Consider the following 17,315-nt stretch of genomic DNA (forward strand, 5'->3'; position numbering starts at 1 on the left):
AGCTGATAGTCAATGCTCCTGCAAACGTCGTCGAAGTGTTCGTGCAGATGGTTATTGTCTTGCAAACGTCCCCATCTGTTGACTCAGGGATCGAGACGTGGCTGCACGATCCTTTACAGCCATGCGGATAAAAAGCCTGTCATCTCGACTGCTGTTGATATGAGGCCGTTGAGATCCTCCACGGCGTTCCGTATTACCCTCCTGAAGCCACCGATTCCATATTCTGCTAACAGTCATTGGATCTCGACCAACGCGAGCAGCAATGTCGCGACACGATAAACCGCAATCACGATAAGCTTCAAGCTGACCTTTATCAAAATTCGGAAATGTGATGGTACGCATTTCTCCTCCTTACACGAGGCATCACAACAACGTTTCACCAGGCAACGCAGGTCAACTGCTGTTTGTGTATGAGAAATCGGTTGGAAACTTTCTCATGTCAGCACATTGTAGCTGTCGCCACCGGCGCCAATCTTGTGTGATTGCTCTGAAAAGCTAATTATTTGCCTATCACAGCATCGTCTTCCTGTCGATTAAATTTCGCGTCTGTAGCACGTCAGCTTCGTGGTGTAGCAATTTGAATGGCCAATAGTGTGTTAGCCCATTTTTCTGCACGTGTCTTCACTTTTAGGCGTAGAAGTTTTAAGTAGACTAGCAGAACTGGATTTCAGTGGAGTAAAAGTATAATTAAGAGTACATGATACTTATGTTGTTAAAGTTTCAAAACTGTGTTTTGAGACAAGAAGTTGGAAGTAATTGCCCGTGAACTCTCACTCCGTCAAGATGGTGAACTGAGGTAGGACCGTTTGTTTATCATCTGCAAAGACAAAAAAAATGGTTCAAATGGCTCTGAGCACTATGGGACTTAACATCTGTGGTCATCAGTCCCCTAGAACTTAGAACTACTTAAACCTAACTAACCTAAGGACATCACACACATCCATGCCCGAGGCAGGATTCGAAACTGCGACCGTAGCGGTCACGCGGTTCCAGACTGAAGCGCCTAGAACCGCACGGCCCCACCGGCCGGCACTGCAAAGACATTCTGACCTCATCTGTACATCCATAAACCTCCTGATGTCCTGAAATGCTGTCATGATAACGTCCAGGCAGATTAAAACTTTGTGCTGGACTGGGACATAAACCTAGAATCTTTGTCTTTCACAGTAAAGTGCCTTAGCGACTGACCTATCCGAACACGACACTCATTCCCTCTTGACAGCTTTACTTTTGCATTACGTCAACTTCTACCTTCCCACCTTGACAGGAGTCCACCTGCATACCTTTTCTACCCAGCGCTCCTGGAAACAGTCCCTCAGGCTGCAAGGCTACGACTAAGCCACGTATCAGCGATGTCTTTGGCATAATTCTCGCCGCGCGGAGTGGCCGCGCGGCTTAAGGCGTCTTGTCACGAATTGCGCAGCTCCTCCCGCCAGAGGTTCGAGTCCTCCCTCGGGCATGAGTATGTGTGTGGTTCTTAGCATAAGTTAGTTTTAGTAGTGTGTTAGTCTAGGAACCGTTGACCTCCGCAGTTTGGTCCCTTAGGAATTAACACAATTTGAACATTTTGAGCATAGTTTTTTGTCCAATGTTATATCTCCTGATGCGACACCCACTGTCTGACGGTAATTAGGGATGTGACTAAATCCACAGTTATTATCTGTTTATAAAAGGGATTATTTCGTACCAGTTGCAATAAAGCGAATAACTGGATTACCTGGCCACAATCTTCCGAACGTTGACTAGATTGCGCAGTCGAGTCGAACCGCCCAAGGGGACCAAGCATACTCGTCATCACCGATTTCGTCCAGATTCATGAAAAATGCAGCGCTTGGCCAGAAATGAAACTGAAAAAAGGAGGAGCTCCAGATGGTGAAGCTTTTAGGCAAAATAACATGAACCGTTTAGACAAAAGAATATGAGCCATTTCTGTTTCCGTAGTTATCACGCAAAGGTTGGTGCAGCGGGACAAGTCCCAATGCAGAATCATTTTTTTTATTTTCAATTTTTACGTTACTTGCACAGCAAATAAGCCGATATAATGCTAAGTACATTATGTTATTGTTATTTTGATAAAACGCATGAAAAGGAAAGGCGAAGGAAAATTTGGGATTGCAAATAAACTTTAAAGAAAGGATTAAAATTAAAGCGTCCACAAGGATTCAGCTAATTGCTTTACAGGAGGGATTGTATTTAAAGCGTACAGGACTTTGTATTCCGTTAGTTTTACTCTGACCTTCGAGCACCTCTTGGTAGCTGCACACGAACAATAGGTTCCCGGTGCAGCTGAAATCGGCCCATCGAGAGAGAAACAGAAATCATTTCCGAGTAGGCTGCATCATAACATATTCCCTTGTACATCGTCAACTATCTTCGCCAATATTTGGGGAAATGATGCGTTACGTGTGGTTCAAGCCTAGAGGCCCTCCAGTTGTGTTGGAATAGCATCTCAACTTCGATCGAAACATGGGATCCTACCTGGAACACAGGCATTTAATCAAATTAAACTACATGCCTCCAGACACCTTTCAAGTCTCAAGCATCTTTGGTGGATACACTGATCAACCAGAACATTATGACCGCCGACCGACTATCGACATCAACCCCTCCAGGTTCTGTATACAGCATTACGATGGTCGCATCCGTGTTTGGCGACATCGTGGTGAACGCACATTGGAAGTGTGTATTCGTCATCGCCATACTGGCGTATCACCCGACGTAATGGTAAGGGGTGCCATTGGTTACACGTCTCGGTCACTTCTTGTTCGCATTGATAGTACTTTGAACAGCGGACGTTACATTTCGGATGTGTTACGACCCGTGGCTCTACCCTTCATTCGATCCCTGCAAAACCCTACATTTCAGCAGGATAATGGACCATGGACCTTGCCGTTGGTGGGGAGGCTTGCGTGCCTCAGCGATACAGATGGCCGTACCGTAGGTGCAACCACAACGGAGGGGTATCTGTTGGGAGGCCAGACAAACGTGTGGTTCCTGAAGAGGGGCAGCAGCCTTTTCAGTAGTTGCAGGGGCAACGGTCTGGATGATTGACTGATCTGGCCTTGTAACATTAACCAAAACGGCCTTGCTGTGCTGGTACTGCGAACGGCTGAAAGCAAGGGGAAACTACAGCCGTAATTTTTCCCGAGGACATGCAGCTTTACTGTATGATTAAATGATGATGGCGTCCTCTCGGGTAAAATATTCCAGAGGTAAAATAGTCCCCCATTCGGATCTCCGGGCGGGGACTACTCAACAGGACGTCGTTATCAGGAGAAAGAAAACTGGCGTTCTACGGATCGGAGCGTGGAATGTCAGATCCCTTAATCGGGCGGGTAGGTTAGAAAATTTAAAAAGGGAAATGGATAGGTTAAAGTTAGACATAGTGGGAATTAGTGAAGTTCGGTGGCAGGAGGAAGAAGATTTTTGGTCAGGTGATTACAGGGTTATAAAGACAAAATAAAATAGAGGTAATGCAGGGGTAGGTTTAATAATGAATAAAAAATAGGATTGCGGGTTAGCTACTACAAACAGCATAGTGAACGTATTATTGTGGCCAAGATAGACACAAAGCCCATGCCTACTACAGTAGTACAAGTTTATATGCCAACTATCTCTGCAGATGATGAGGAAATTGATGAAATGTATGACGAGATAACAGAAATTATTCAGGTAGTGAAGGGAGACGAAAATTTAATAGTCATGGGTGACTGGAATTCGTCAGTAGGAAAAGGGAGAGAAGGAAACATAGTAGGTGAATATGGATTGGGGGGAAGAAATGAAAGAGGAAGCCGCCTGGTAGAGTTTTGCACAGAGCATAACTTAATCATAGCTAACACTTGGTTCAAGAATCATAAAAGAAGGTTGTATACCTGGAAGAATCCTGGAGATACTAAAAGGTATTAGATAGATTATATAATGGTAAGACAGAGATTTAGGAACCAGGTTTTAAATTGTAAGACATTTCCAGGGGCAGATGTGGATTCTGACCACAATCTATTGGTTATGAACTGCAGATTGAAACTGAAGAAACTGAAGAAAGGTGGGAATTTAAGGAGATGGGACCTGGACAAACTGAAAGAACCAGAGGTTGTAGAGAGTTTCAGGGAGAGCGTAAGGGAACAATTGACAGGAATGGGGGAAAGAAATACAGTAGAAGAAGGTAGCTCTGAGGGATGAAGTAGTGAAGGCAGCAGACGATCAAGTAGGTAAAAAGACGAGGGCTAATAGAAATTCTTGGGTAACAGAAGAAATATTGAATTTAATTGATGAAAGGAGAAAATATAAAAATGCAGTAAATGAAGCAGGCAAAAAGGAATACAAACGTCTCAAAAATCAGATCGACAGGAAGTGCAAAATGGCTAAGCAGGGATGGCTAGAGGACAAATGTAAGGATGTAGAGGCTTGTCTCACTAGGGGTAAGATAGATACTGCCGACAGGAAAATTAAAGAGACCTTTGGAGAGAAGAGAACCACTTGTATGAATGTCAAGAGCTCAGATGGCAACCCAGTTCTAAGCAAAGAAGGGAGGGCAGAAAGATGGAAGGAGTATATAGAGGGTTTATACAAGGGCGATGTACTTGAGGACAATATTATGGAAATGGAAGAGGATGTAGATGAAGATGAAATGGGAGATATGATACTGCGTGAAGAGTTTGACAGAGCACTGAAAGACCTGAGTCGAAACAAGGCCCCGGGAGCAGACAACATTCCATTAGAACTACTGACAGCCTTGGGAGAGCCAGTCATGACAAAACTCTACCATCTGGTGAGCAAGATGTATGAGACAGGCGAAATACCCTCAGACTTCAAGAAGAATATAGTAATTCCAATCCCAAAGAAAGCAGGTGTTGACAGATGTGAAAATTACCGAACTATCAGTTTAATAAGTCACAGCTGCAAAATACTAACGCGAATTCTTTACAGACGAATGGAAAAACTGCTAGAACCCGACCTCGGGGAAGATCAGTTTGGATTCCGTAGAAATGTTGGAACACGTGAGGCAATACTAACCTTACGACTTATCTTAGAAGAAAGATTAAGAAAAGGCAAACCTACATTTCTAGCATTTGTAGACATAGAGAAAGCTTTTGACAATGTTAACTGGAATACTCTCTTTCAAATTCTGAAGGTGGCAGGGGTAAAATACAGGGAGCGAAAGGCTATTTACAATTTGTACAGAAACCAGATGGCAGTTGTAAGAGTCGAGGTGCATGAAAGGGAAGCAGTGGTTGGGAAAGGAGTGAGACAGGGTTGGAGCCTCTCCCCGATGTTATTCAATCTGTATATTGAGCAAGCAGTAAAGGAAACAAAAGAAAAATTCGGAGTAGGTATTAAAATTCATGGAGAAGAAATAAAAACTTTGAGGTTCGCCGATGACATTGTAATTCTGTCAGAGACAGCAAAGGACTTGGAAGAACAGTTGAACGGAATGGACAGTGTCTTGAAAGGAAGTACTGATTTCTCAGGATCTATGTACCCAAACTGCGTGAAAATGTAATCACTTGTCAGTTCCAGTATATTATATTTGTCCAATGAATACCCGTTTATCATCTGCATTTCTTCTTGGTATAGCAATTTTAATGGCCAGTAGTGTATATACCCTAGCAAACTTCGCCCCTCAATCCAAATTCCCATTCACGCTTCAGCCCATCTGGTGTTCCTCATTAACTTCAGCATCATTGCAGAAGCTTCCCATTTGTATTGGAATAGCACCTCAACTTCGAACGAAACATGGGATCCTACCTGAAACCCAGGCATTTAATCAAATGAAATTGCATGGCTCCAAAGACCTTTCAAGTCTCAAACGTCTTTGGTGGATACACTGATCAACCAGAACATCAACCTGTCCAGGCCATAGCTGCGTCACCTGGCGAGGAATGACTGCTAGTCATCCACATGGACGGAGCAACTTATTAACTGCCTATCAGTCTGGCTTTGGTAGTGGATTCTCCAGAGAGAAATGACATCGCGGTTGAGCTAAACAAAGAGATATAACTTGTTGTATTAAAAAGAAAATAATCACGGTTGTAAAGTTTTTTATTTAAAAATAACATGTTTCCCCGTGGTTAGGCATCATCAGATGATCTAAAACGAAAAAAGAGACCAATTAAATACACTCCTGGAAATGGAAAAAAGAACACATTGAAACCGGTGTGTCAGACCCACCATACTTGCTCCGGACACTGCGAGAGGGCTGTACAAGCAATGATCACACGCACGGCACAGCGGACACACCAGGAACCGCGGTGTTGGCCGTCGAATGGCGCTAGCTGCGCAGCATTTGTGCACCGCCGCCGTCAGTGTCAGCCAGTTTGCCGTGGCATACGGAGCTCCATCGCAGTCTTTAACACTGGTAGCATGCCGTGACAGCGTGGACGTGAACCGTATGTGCAGTTGACAGACTTTGAGCGAGGGCGTATAGTGGGCATGCGGGAGGCCGGGTGGACGTACCGCCGAATTGCTCAACACGTGGGGCGTGAGGTCTCCACAGTACATCGATGTTGTCGCCAGTGGTCGGCGGAAGGTGCACGTGCCCGTCGACCTCGGACCGGACCGCAGCGAAGCACGGATGCACGCCAAGACCGTAGGATCCTACGCAGTGCCGTAGGGGACCGCACCGCCACTTCCCAGCAAATTAGGGACACTGTTGCTCCTGGGGTATCGGCAAGGACCATTCGCAACCGCCTCCATGAAGCTGGGCTACGGTCCCGCACACCGTTAGGCCGTCTTCCGCTCACGCCCCAACATCGTGCAGCCCGCCTCCAGTGGTGTCGCGACAGGCGTGAATGGAGGGACGATTGGAGACGTGTCGTCTTCAGCGATGAGAGTCGCTTCTGCCTTGGTGCCAATGATGGTCGTATGCGTGTTTGGCGCCGTGCAGGTGAGCGCCACAATCAGGACTGCATACGACCGAGGCACACAGGGCCAACACCCGGCATCATGGTGTGGGGAGCGATCTCCTACACTGGCCATACACCACTGGTGATCGTCGAGGGGACACTGAATAGTGCACGGTACATCCAAACCGTCATCGAACCCATCGTTCTACCATTCCTAGACCGGCAAGGGAACTTGCTGTTCCAACAGGACAATGCACGTCCGCATGTATCCCGTGCCACCCAACGTGCTCTAGAAGGTGTAAGTCAACTACCCTGGCCAGCAAGATCTCCGGATCTGTCCCCCATTGAGCATGTTTGGGACTGGATGAAGCGTCGTCTCACGCGGTCTGCACGTCCAGCACGAACGCTGGTCCAACTGAGGCGCCAGGTGGAAATGGCATGGCAAGCCGTTCCACAGGACTACATCCAGCATCTCTACGATCGTCTCCATGGGAGAATAGCAGCCTGCATTGCTGCGAAAGGTGGATATACACTGTACTAGTGCCGACATTGTGCATGCTCTGTTGCCTGTGTCTACGTGCTTGTGGTTCTGTCAGTGTGATCATGTGATGTATCTGACCCCAGGAATGTGGCAATAAAGTTTCCCCTTCCTGGGACAATGAATTCACGGTGTTCTTATTTCAATTTCCAGGAGTGTATGTCATGGTTCCATGTTGCGTCAAAAACCGTAAACAGCACTCTGGTAAAACTGTCAAATGAAGTTCATTGCACTGGCTACCAAACGTATATGTTAACAACATAAACACAAAACCGTCTGGATGAAAATCCGGTCGTCAGAACAAGTAAAAGCAACTGTGGGAACATAGACGAAAAAAAATTTGGGAATCAATCCACAGCCACAACGGAAACGAGGTCTGACGAACTGATAAAGGAAACCAACGAAGAACTACAAATACCTTTGAACTTCTATAGCCGCAAGCAGCCCACAGGTAAGCGGTGTAGCCGGCAGCGAGACTTGGATTGCTAAACGCAGGATGGCCGCATATAGCCGCGCTACCTCAACGAAAACGCAATAGATGGAGTTAGTATCTTATGCTGCGGACGAGGCTAACATGGAACCGATTAACCTATACTTTATAAGAAGGAGAAAATTAGATTAAAATTAAAATGTAACGAGAATTAAAATTATTGAACAGGTAATATGGGCCACCCAAATCAGGTGCAACACTATGATGCTTCCTGTACATACAGTACTAGGCAAACACTATTGTGGAAAATAACGGTAATATTAGCCGGCCGGAGTGGCCGACCGGTTCTAGGCGCTTCAGTCTGGAACCGCGCGACCGCTACGGACGCAGGTTCGAATCCTGCCTCGGGCATGGATGTGTGTGATGTCCTTAGGTTAGTTAGGTTTAAGTAGTTCTAAGTTCTAGGGGACTGATGACCTCAGAAGTTAAGTCCCATAGTGCTCAGAGCCATTTGAACATTTTTTTTTTATTTTTACGGTAATATTAAAAGTTTGCCAGGAAGTACGACATAAATAAAGCGTTCAAAAGCAGCGTCCATGAGCAATTACATAAATAAACCAAGAGGAAAGCTGCAATAACATTTTTACTGTTCTAAAAAACGTCAAAAAATCACTCGTATATATGGTTGTCTGAGGGGCAGAATGCTTTGACCCAATTATATGGTTCAAATGGCTCTGAGCACTATGGGACTTAACATCTATGGTCATCAGTCCCCTAGAACTCAGAACTACTTAAACCTAACTAACCTAAGGACAGCACACAACACCCAGCCATCACGAGGCAGAGAAAATCCCTGACCCCGCCGGGAATCGAACCCGGGAATCCGGGCGTGGGAAGCGAGAACGCTACCGCACGACCACGAGCTGCGGGCGGACCCAATTATAGTGCCTGTTCATTAGCATCACTACTTAGTGGTGATGGGATTAAAACAAATTGTATATCGGACAGACAGACGATAAACAGAAAGTCCAGAACAAATGGTACTCACTGAACAGATTTTAGGTTACAATACGAGAATACAACGATAAAACAAATTATTGTAATGATAGTGCCAAGTCAATGGAGGGACCTTATGACAGGTATCATTAAATCTTAAAATGTCTGATTCTTGCTAACCAACTGATCATTAAGGAGGGTACCACTATGTTCACACGAGAACATAGCAATTCCCATCTCCTCGGATAAGTTCAGTATATTTTTCCGTTTTCTTTAAATTGCTCGACGTCGGTGGCTGATGGCCACTAGCTTTCGGTGCTCCGAAAACGCTGGGCAGTGTTCACTTTGTCCTTTTCCCTTCAGTAAATGCTCATTAAACCCAGTATTATGCATTCGACGCGTGTGACCTGTGTATGAAGCGATTGATCTTGTACACGCCTGAGCTGGCAAATTTGCTACAGCCAGCAGCCTACAGAACCATTAAATCCACAATGAACGGCCATTCATAGATATAAGTAACTACAGATACTAATGAGGCCCACGAGAAAGACAGGCAGCGGCGCGTACGTCAAGTAGGTAGGCCTAAACTCACTCGCTCGCTCAGCTCAGCAGACAAATTGCGTTTCTAAACATGTTGATTTGCATTTGGGCGTCTGCGTATTAACGAGAATTGCATATTCTATTGGAATCTGCTATTATGAAGTCTTACTGCTTAACAGTACTACAACAAAATTTAATTTACGATCAATACCCGATACAAATGGTATAACGTCTTGTTTACAGCATTTAGTGGTTCAAATGGCTCTGAGCACTATGGGACTTAACTTCTGAGGTCATCAGTCCCCTAGAACTTGGAACTACTTAAACCTAACTAACCTAAGGGCATCACACACATCCATGCCCGAGGCAGGATTCGAACCTGCGACCGTAGCGGTCGCGCAGGTCCACACAGTAGCGCCTAGAACTGCTCGGCCACTTCGGCCGGCCAGCATTTAGTCTCTTCTGCTTAACAGTCCTCATTTCATACAAGAAGTGATGCCTTGTGCAACAGATAATCTTTTTGGGGTGATTTTAATTTTATTGTACCCCAGTACAGTTGTAAGAAATTATAAGCAGGCTTGTGGCTTTCCGACCATTGTAGGGCTGCTCGACTGGATAGCCGTGCAGTCTAACGCGCTGCTTCCCGAGCAGGAAGGCATGCCGGTCATCGGCACGAATTCGCACGGCGGATTAGTGTCGAGGTCCGGTGTGGCGGCCAGCCTGTGCATGGTTTTTAAGGCAGTTTTCCATCTATCTCGGCGAATGCTGCTGGTTCACCTTATTCTGCCTCAGATACTCTACGTCGGCGATTGCTGCGCAAACACTGTCTCCACGTGCGCGTACATCAGAATTACTCTACCACGCAAACATTTGGGGCTACACTCATCTAGTATGAGACGTTCCCGGGAGGGGGGGGGGGGGGGGGAGGGGGGAGGGGCGAGTGGCACTGGGGGCCGAACCGCACAGTAACCCTGAGTTCGATGTGGGCGGCGGTGGGGTGGGTGGACTGTCGTGGGCTGTTGTTGATTGTTTCTAGGTCCCCAGTTTAATACACATACACCAATATACAACTGTAGGGCTAATGACAGTAAGATTCCACAATAGCGGATTCCAGTAGAAGATGCAATTGTCGTTCGTACGTACACACCTAGTTACGAGTTAACAGGTATAGAAACATAGTTTTGTCTGTCGAGTGAGCGAGCGAGCGAGCGCAGGCTCACCTTAGTGACGTACGCGCCGCGGCCTGTCTTTCACGTGGGCCTCAGATACTAACGCGATTCGTTGTGTTTTTCGTTGTGTTAGTGCGGCTATAAGCGGCCATCCTGCGTTTAGTAATCCTAGACTTGCTGCCGGTTTGACGGCCTTTCTGTTTGGTATCAAGACCAATATGATGTACGTGTTCTGCAACGGTGTGCTCCGCTTGCTGCTGCATAGGTTCAAAGGTATTTATTTGTAAATCTTCATTGGTTTCCTTTATCAGTCGTGAGACCCAGTTTCCGTTGTCGCTGTGGGTTTATTTCCGGGTTTTTTTCGTGTATGTTCCCACGGTTCCTTGTACTTATTCGGACGACCGGATTTTCATCCAGATGGTTTTGTGTGTATATGGTTGACACAAAGCTTTGGCAGCCGGCACAATGAACTTCATTTGACAGTTTTACCCGAGTGTTGTTTGTGATTTGTCGTGCAGCTTAGAACCATGCCTTATAACATTTATAGGATAGTTATGTAATTGGCCTCTTTTTTCCCTTTGATAACCTAATGATGCATAACCAACTAGGAAACACGTGATTCTTAAATAAAAATAATTTTAGAACCGTGATTGTTTTGTTTTCAATACAACAATGTAAAGCGGTGGCTGTATCAGTCAGCCAAGGATGGAGAGGACTGAATACTACACAGTTCATTGGTACACTTGTTACTTGCCAAGCCGTTGATTGTGTGGATCACAAAATTCTACTTGGCAGACTAAAATCTTATGACATTTCTCTTGCACAGCTGGAGTCTTGCTGTTACAACAGAAAACAGAGGATCGCGTTGAGAGACTGTATGGCAGCCTCGAAACTAGCCTCAGAGTAGAGGAACTTCCCAAAGGGCCAGTAGCGGGATCACTCTTGTTGAGATTAAGTTTCTGTGTGAAACGTAAATGTTGTGCAGCATCGCTGGCCTTTCGAAAAGGGTCTCTCTCCCCATGCATGTTGGCCCCTTTCCTTGCAGATATGTGAGAGGTGTGTCGTATGGGTATTTTCAGCATGTACACCAGTGTTACGAGTGTAGTGCTGTGTTTGTGCCGTTACGGATGAACAGAAGGGAGAGGGTGAAACCTGTCACCGGCACACGGCACACTCCTCTCGAATAGCACTGAGGGTCTTCCAAGTTTAGCGTCCCCATCCGAGGGACGTATCACCGTCAACAGCATCACATGCCTCCACTCAACGAGACAGTGTGGAGAGGTTTGGTATTTAAACCAGGACATCGGTGCAAAGTTTGATGACCAAGCGCTTTACGCTACAAACTCTCCTCCGCTTACCCACCAAATACTGGCACTGAAAATTTCGTCTATCACCAGGATTAGAACTAGGTACCTCCCAGTCGGGCGTCACCATACTGGCATGCGTTAGTGGCCTTGGCTATGGAGGCCGGTAAGTTGACACCCTATTCTATGTGCTTGTCTTATGCTAATGCGTACCTTGCCTCACCCACTTCCCTGAAGATTCTCGACTTGAAGATGCAGGCTACAGAACATCGTGAACCAATGACCAATGCCAGTGACTGATCATCTATACTTTGTCAATCTAAATAAATATACCTGAACATCGCAGTATAATCCTCAAAAACTGGTAGTAGAAAGATCAATAAAAGACTTCACTTTTAAAAATAAGCATAAAAAGTGCGTTCTTGTTCCAGTCACATTATGCAAGCTAAAACGGTTCTAATTTCTTCTTCTTTACCTTGACTGCTTCCATTTTACCACTGTGTGAGGTAACAGGCGAGTTGTGGTGCCCTGAAAATATTCCAAGCTCGGAGTTGACGTTGACACACTGGGGCCTCTCGGCGGGCCGCGGCTCATTGGAGGCCACGTGGTGCCGAACGTCAGCAGGGGTCCAGGAAAGGCTTGGCTGGGAATTCCATGGTGACGCTGTGTCGATGAAGGAGACATGCCGGGAGTGCCAAAGATGGCGGACATTGTGAAACCTTAATGGCAGACATTTCACTGTTCGTATAGAGATTAATAGAATCCAGATGAACCAGATACCTCAAAAAGAAACATGTACATTACTATTATTTGCATGACGATTCTGATGGAGTAATCAGATTTTCAATAACTTTATTAGTTTAAAGTTTAGTATCTGATGATAAATTATACAAGTAACACGCAGCAACGAATTTCCAAAATCTAAACGGTTCATTCGATTTTATCTATCGACGTGTCTTTAGAAAGCTATTAGTGTAAACCTAAATTGGTATAAATTACAGGCCTGTAACTTGAATAGTACGTGACTTATTGGAAGTCAAAGTGGCCAGTTACTACCGCTTGCGTCAGGCCATAAGTACTCCACAGTTACACGAAACAACGGTAGCACCGTGCTTATAAATATATTTGTTCGTCTATTTCTTTGTTTATATCCGATATATACTATTCATGAAGAAATTGGTCAAATATTTACTGTGTTTTAGAAAGCAGAGAGACATTAGGCTACTGACCTACTTTTGCTTGCTATTCCTTTGATATATGTGTATTTAATTTGTTTATGTATTTAATATCTATGTTAGAGCGTGTTTATGGTCCAGCTGTAGGCATATTTATTTAATTTCAAGTTATTTAAATGTAATTCCAGTATTCTACATGTGTTTCAAAATGTTTGTGAGTGTGCGTTGGTTTGGAGACATGACGGGTGCACTATCGCCAATCACAGTGCTTGTTACTAAGGGAGGCAACTACCGAAGTGAATGGAGGGGGAGTTCTGAACGGTGTGGTGCGAGGGACAGTCGCGAGAGAGACTTTTAGAGTGTGGAGCAGTTTGCATGTGGTCACGGGTGACAGAATACTTTGGAGTGCCGACTTGTGCACTTGTAAGATTTCCGTGGCTTCTACAGGGAAGACGTAGTGTGCGTTTAGAAGTGAATATCTCGCGAGCTATGTTGTTGTTCATAGCTAATCACGTGCAGTAGGAATCTATTGTTTCCCTGTTATTCAACTTATGTTTTATTTAATTGCTGGACCATCAACACCAATAATTGTTTGCAGAAATATACCGCATTCTCAAAAGTACTTCTACTATCATACTCATCATTTAAAGTCGTTAAAATAATACCTGCAGATTTTATTTAATTGCAAAATTTCTACGTTACTTTCGCAATTGCCGAGTGATGGGAACCTTCGACCATTCGATTCATGTGTCTGTTCATATTGTATACTGTAGACTCAGCAGTATTTGGCTTGTAACGTGGCAACTACGTATCCCAGCCCCTAGACAAAGAAACCAGCCTAAACTTTTAATACTTCAACACTGAGTCAGAGGGTGCGTTGTTGAGGGCCACACCACATCATTTCATTATTTTATTGAATTGAAAGCCCGCAACTGCTGTTCGGTTAAGACTCTTTTATGAAAATCTGAAGAGATTGTCATTCGGCAACGTGTTCTATAATAGTTTCCACAGTGGCGTAGAAGTAAATACGCAGCTGATAGCTTCCCCCACCTTGTCTGTTAGCTCTTAATACCTGAGAGCTCCTTACTGCACGTAACCCGTAAACTTTTTGTGGCATATCGTTCAACAAAACACCTCGTAAGTAGTTACGATTAAAATGCCACGTACCTGTTCATTTAATCCAACCCTAAGTTTACTGTTTCTATCCTGAACTAAGATATGTCTTATTTTCTAGTAGATAGGGTCTGTCTCTAAGAAAGACTAACTGTGATCGCTGATAAAGCTCACAAACACACATTCAATCACATAAAAAGTAAATACATATAAGTGGGACACATAAATAGGTAAAATAAACACTAGTATTATTTGTGTAAGTGTTGGTGCAACAATAAATAACTCTGTGTTACTGTTTCATAATGAGGCTGGGTATTTGGGCAGGCAGTGAACCTTTGTTTCTTTCACGAAGCTAGTAAATTTGAGGCGTATTGGCTTATCACTGTTAGCAAATGGTTCAAATGACTCTCAGCACTATGGGACTTAACGTCTGAGGTCATCAGTCCCCTAGAACATAGAACTACTTAAACCTAACTAACCTCAGGACATCACACACATCCATGCCCGAGGCAGGATTCAAACCTGCGACCGTAGCGGTCGCGCGATTCCAGACTGTAGCGCCTAGAACCGCTCGGCCACTGCGACCGGCCACTGTTAGCAACATAGATCTGTTAGTATTCAGAATGTCCTTGGTAGAAAACTCAAATTATTAAGCAGCGTAATCAACAAACACGTAAATGATCCTTGATTGGGATAAGGTTAATGTCAGCACCATGGAATGAGTGGTACCCTGCCTTTAAATAATTTTGTCTGTAAACAGTTTTGATTTCAAGCCGCTGTTAACTGGTTACAAATGCCTCTATTGATTCACTAGTACTGTCTTTAATAACATGAGTTCATAGTAAAAATAGCGCAAAATGATTTAACCTTTGTTCCCAGTGTCTTCAATACGTTTTTCTTAAGCTATGGTTTTTTAATTACCACTAATTAACAAAGTAATAGAGCACTAGTGTCCTCGGCATCACGCACTTTATTATGTGATAACTACGTAAAGTTCTGACATTGAAATGGCCACTAACAACACAAATGTAATTTTAATTTGCGATGTTACTGGACGTGAAAGGTAAATCGAAAACTGACTTGACCTGCGTAACACAACAAATATTTGTCTATGGGAGTTTGTTTGTACTGATGACCAGCAGCAATGAAATGTCGGTTAAGAGTCGACGATGTGACTTCAGAGATGTGCGCTCTGCAGCTTCCTGCTTGAGACGCCAGCCGCAAGATCTCTGGTGGCCACGCACAGTTGTCTCGTTGATCGCTGGTCCGTCAACATACACCGTAATAAACATTTCCTGTTTCTGTAAACGCAATTGGACGGTGCTAATCGGATTAATTTCATATTAAGAACATAATTTTTCAGAAGCAGCAGTGTACCGTTAGCCTAATATCAATCCTGATGTGCAGTCCGCCCGTTTATTTGCGCACCACCAAAATTAAACTGTTCAGAAGCCCAGCCATCACGCAGATTCCGATTCAGTTCTGGGCATATCCAATCAGACCAAAGACAGCTCACTGCCCCAAATGACGACAGTCCGTTTCACTCGAAGTACTCAGCTTTCGTCGTTGTTGCAAACACATAGCTCAGCATTGCTCCTCAACTGTCTCTTTGTAACATTATTCACAGATACCAATTTTCCTAGGGTTATGCTCACGGATTGGAGATGACACCACAGACTTACGCTGCACATTGTTTTGAAGCCAGAGTGGGTGCCACTTTAAGTAGCCCAAAACATAGCATACTAGTGCTTCTTGTTCATGATTTCCGTCGTGTGCGCGCAACAACTGTTTTTAATAGTATAAATTATAGAGCTTACGTGAATAACATAATGTCAGGAAAGGAATTTCGAACGTTTTTCTGTTCTTAAATGCTTATTTGCTCTAGTAATACGACACATAGTGACGTCACGAGGAAGTGTCACCGTGGTGAACTATGGGAGTATGAATGTGGAACCTAATGTTTTGGCCTAGTTCAGATGGCGGACATCGGCTTCATGTTTGTGATGTAATGCCGCCTCCCCTCTTTTTTTACCTCCATGGTTACACGTTTCAGAACCCTTCCTGCAAAAGTGACATCATTTTGACGTCACGCGTAATATCGACGACCGCATGATCGGCTATCGGCTTTGTGACAGGAAAGAATATGAATGTTATTGCTTCTCGATTCACTAACAGCAGTTTAAACTGTACTCTTAGTTTCCTGCCTAACCACACAAACCGAAGTTGCCACGTGGTCGGAAATTAAAGAGCCCAATATTTGTGAGAAAAAATAATATTAATTTTATAGCACCTCGTTGTAATCGCAGCATTTGAAGTTGTACTGTTAGGTTCCTGAGTAACCACACACTCGGAAATTGCTGCACATTCGTAGATAAACAGCGAAAGCTGTGACAAGGACGAATATGAGCATTATTGCTCTTCGTTTCACGCGCAGCAATTTAAATTGTCCTCTTAGTTTCCTGCCTAACCGCATACTCGGAAATCGCTAAATATTTATTTCATCCTTCGTTTCCAAATCAGACGAAATGTAAATAACATCGAACATTGTAGGGCATACTTGTACAACATTCACAAAAATGTCCCAGAATGTGCATATGACGAGATGCGAACCCACATACATCGACTCCAGAAAGCACGAAATTAACCATTACTCTAGCACCTAGTTGGTGATATTTGTCTCCTGTCTTGGTTATCATAGCCTCTCTTGCGGTTGTCAGTATTGCGTGTGGCGTCAAAATGCAGGCACGTTTTCAGGAAGTGGGTGTTACCCACTTTCCTAACGGGCTGAAGCTCCTAAAATTACAAATCTGTTGTAAGATCTTATGGGACCAGACTGATGAGGTCATTGGTCCCTAAGCTTGTATGTACTGTATTGTATGTTAAACCGGGACCTAGAAACGACGGAGAGGCTACATCCCCGCCGCAGCCGCAGTGGTCTACAACCCTACGACGACTACCGCACTCCACTTCATCCCTCCGCCGCCCCACACCGAACGCAGGGTTATTGTGCGGTTCGGCCCCCGGTGGATCCCCCCCCCCCCCCCCCCCCCCCAGGGAACGTGTCACACCGGACGAGTGTAACCCCTATGTTTGCGTGGTAGGGTAATGGTGGTGTACGCGTACGTGGAGAACTTGTTTGTGCAGCAATCGCCGACATAGTGTAGCTCAGGCGGAATAAGGGGAACCAGCCCGCATTCGTCGTGGCAGA

General features: G+C 44.7%; 1 protein-coding gene across 1 annotated transcript in view; it reads left to right on the top strand.

The window, feature by feature from the left end:
• The window catches only part of LOC124789122 (cGMP-specific 3',5'-cyclic phosphodiesterase), a gene marked incomplete at its 3' end in the record, with an annotated part of 552,400 nt that overhangs the window by 462,710 nt on the left and 72,375 nt on the right, over positions 1-17,315 (top strand). The gene's annotated exons all lie outside the window — the stretch shown is intronic.

This window comes from Schistocerca piceifrons, chromosome 3 (assembly GCF_021461385.2).
Source record: "Schistocerca piceifrons isolate TAMUIC-IGC-003096 chromosome 3, iqSchPice1.1, whole genome shotgun sequence".
Classification (NCBI taxonomy): domain Eukaryota; kingdom Metazoa; phylum Arthropoda; class Insecta; order Orthoptera; family Acrididae; genus Schistocerca; species Schistocerca piceifrons.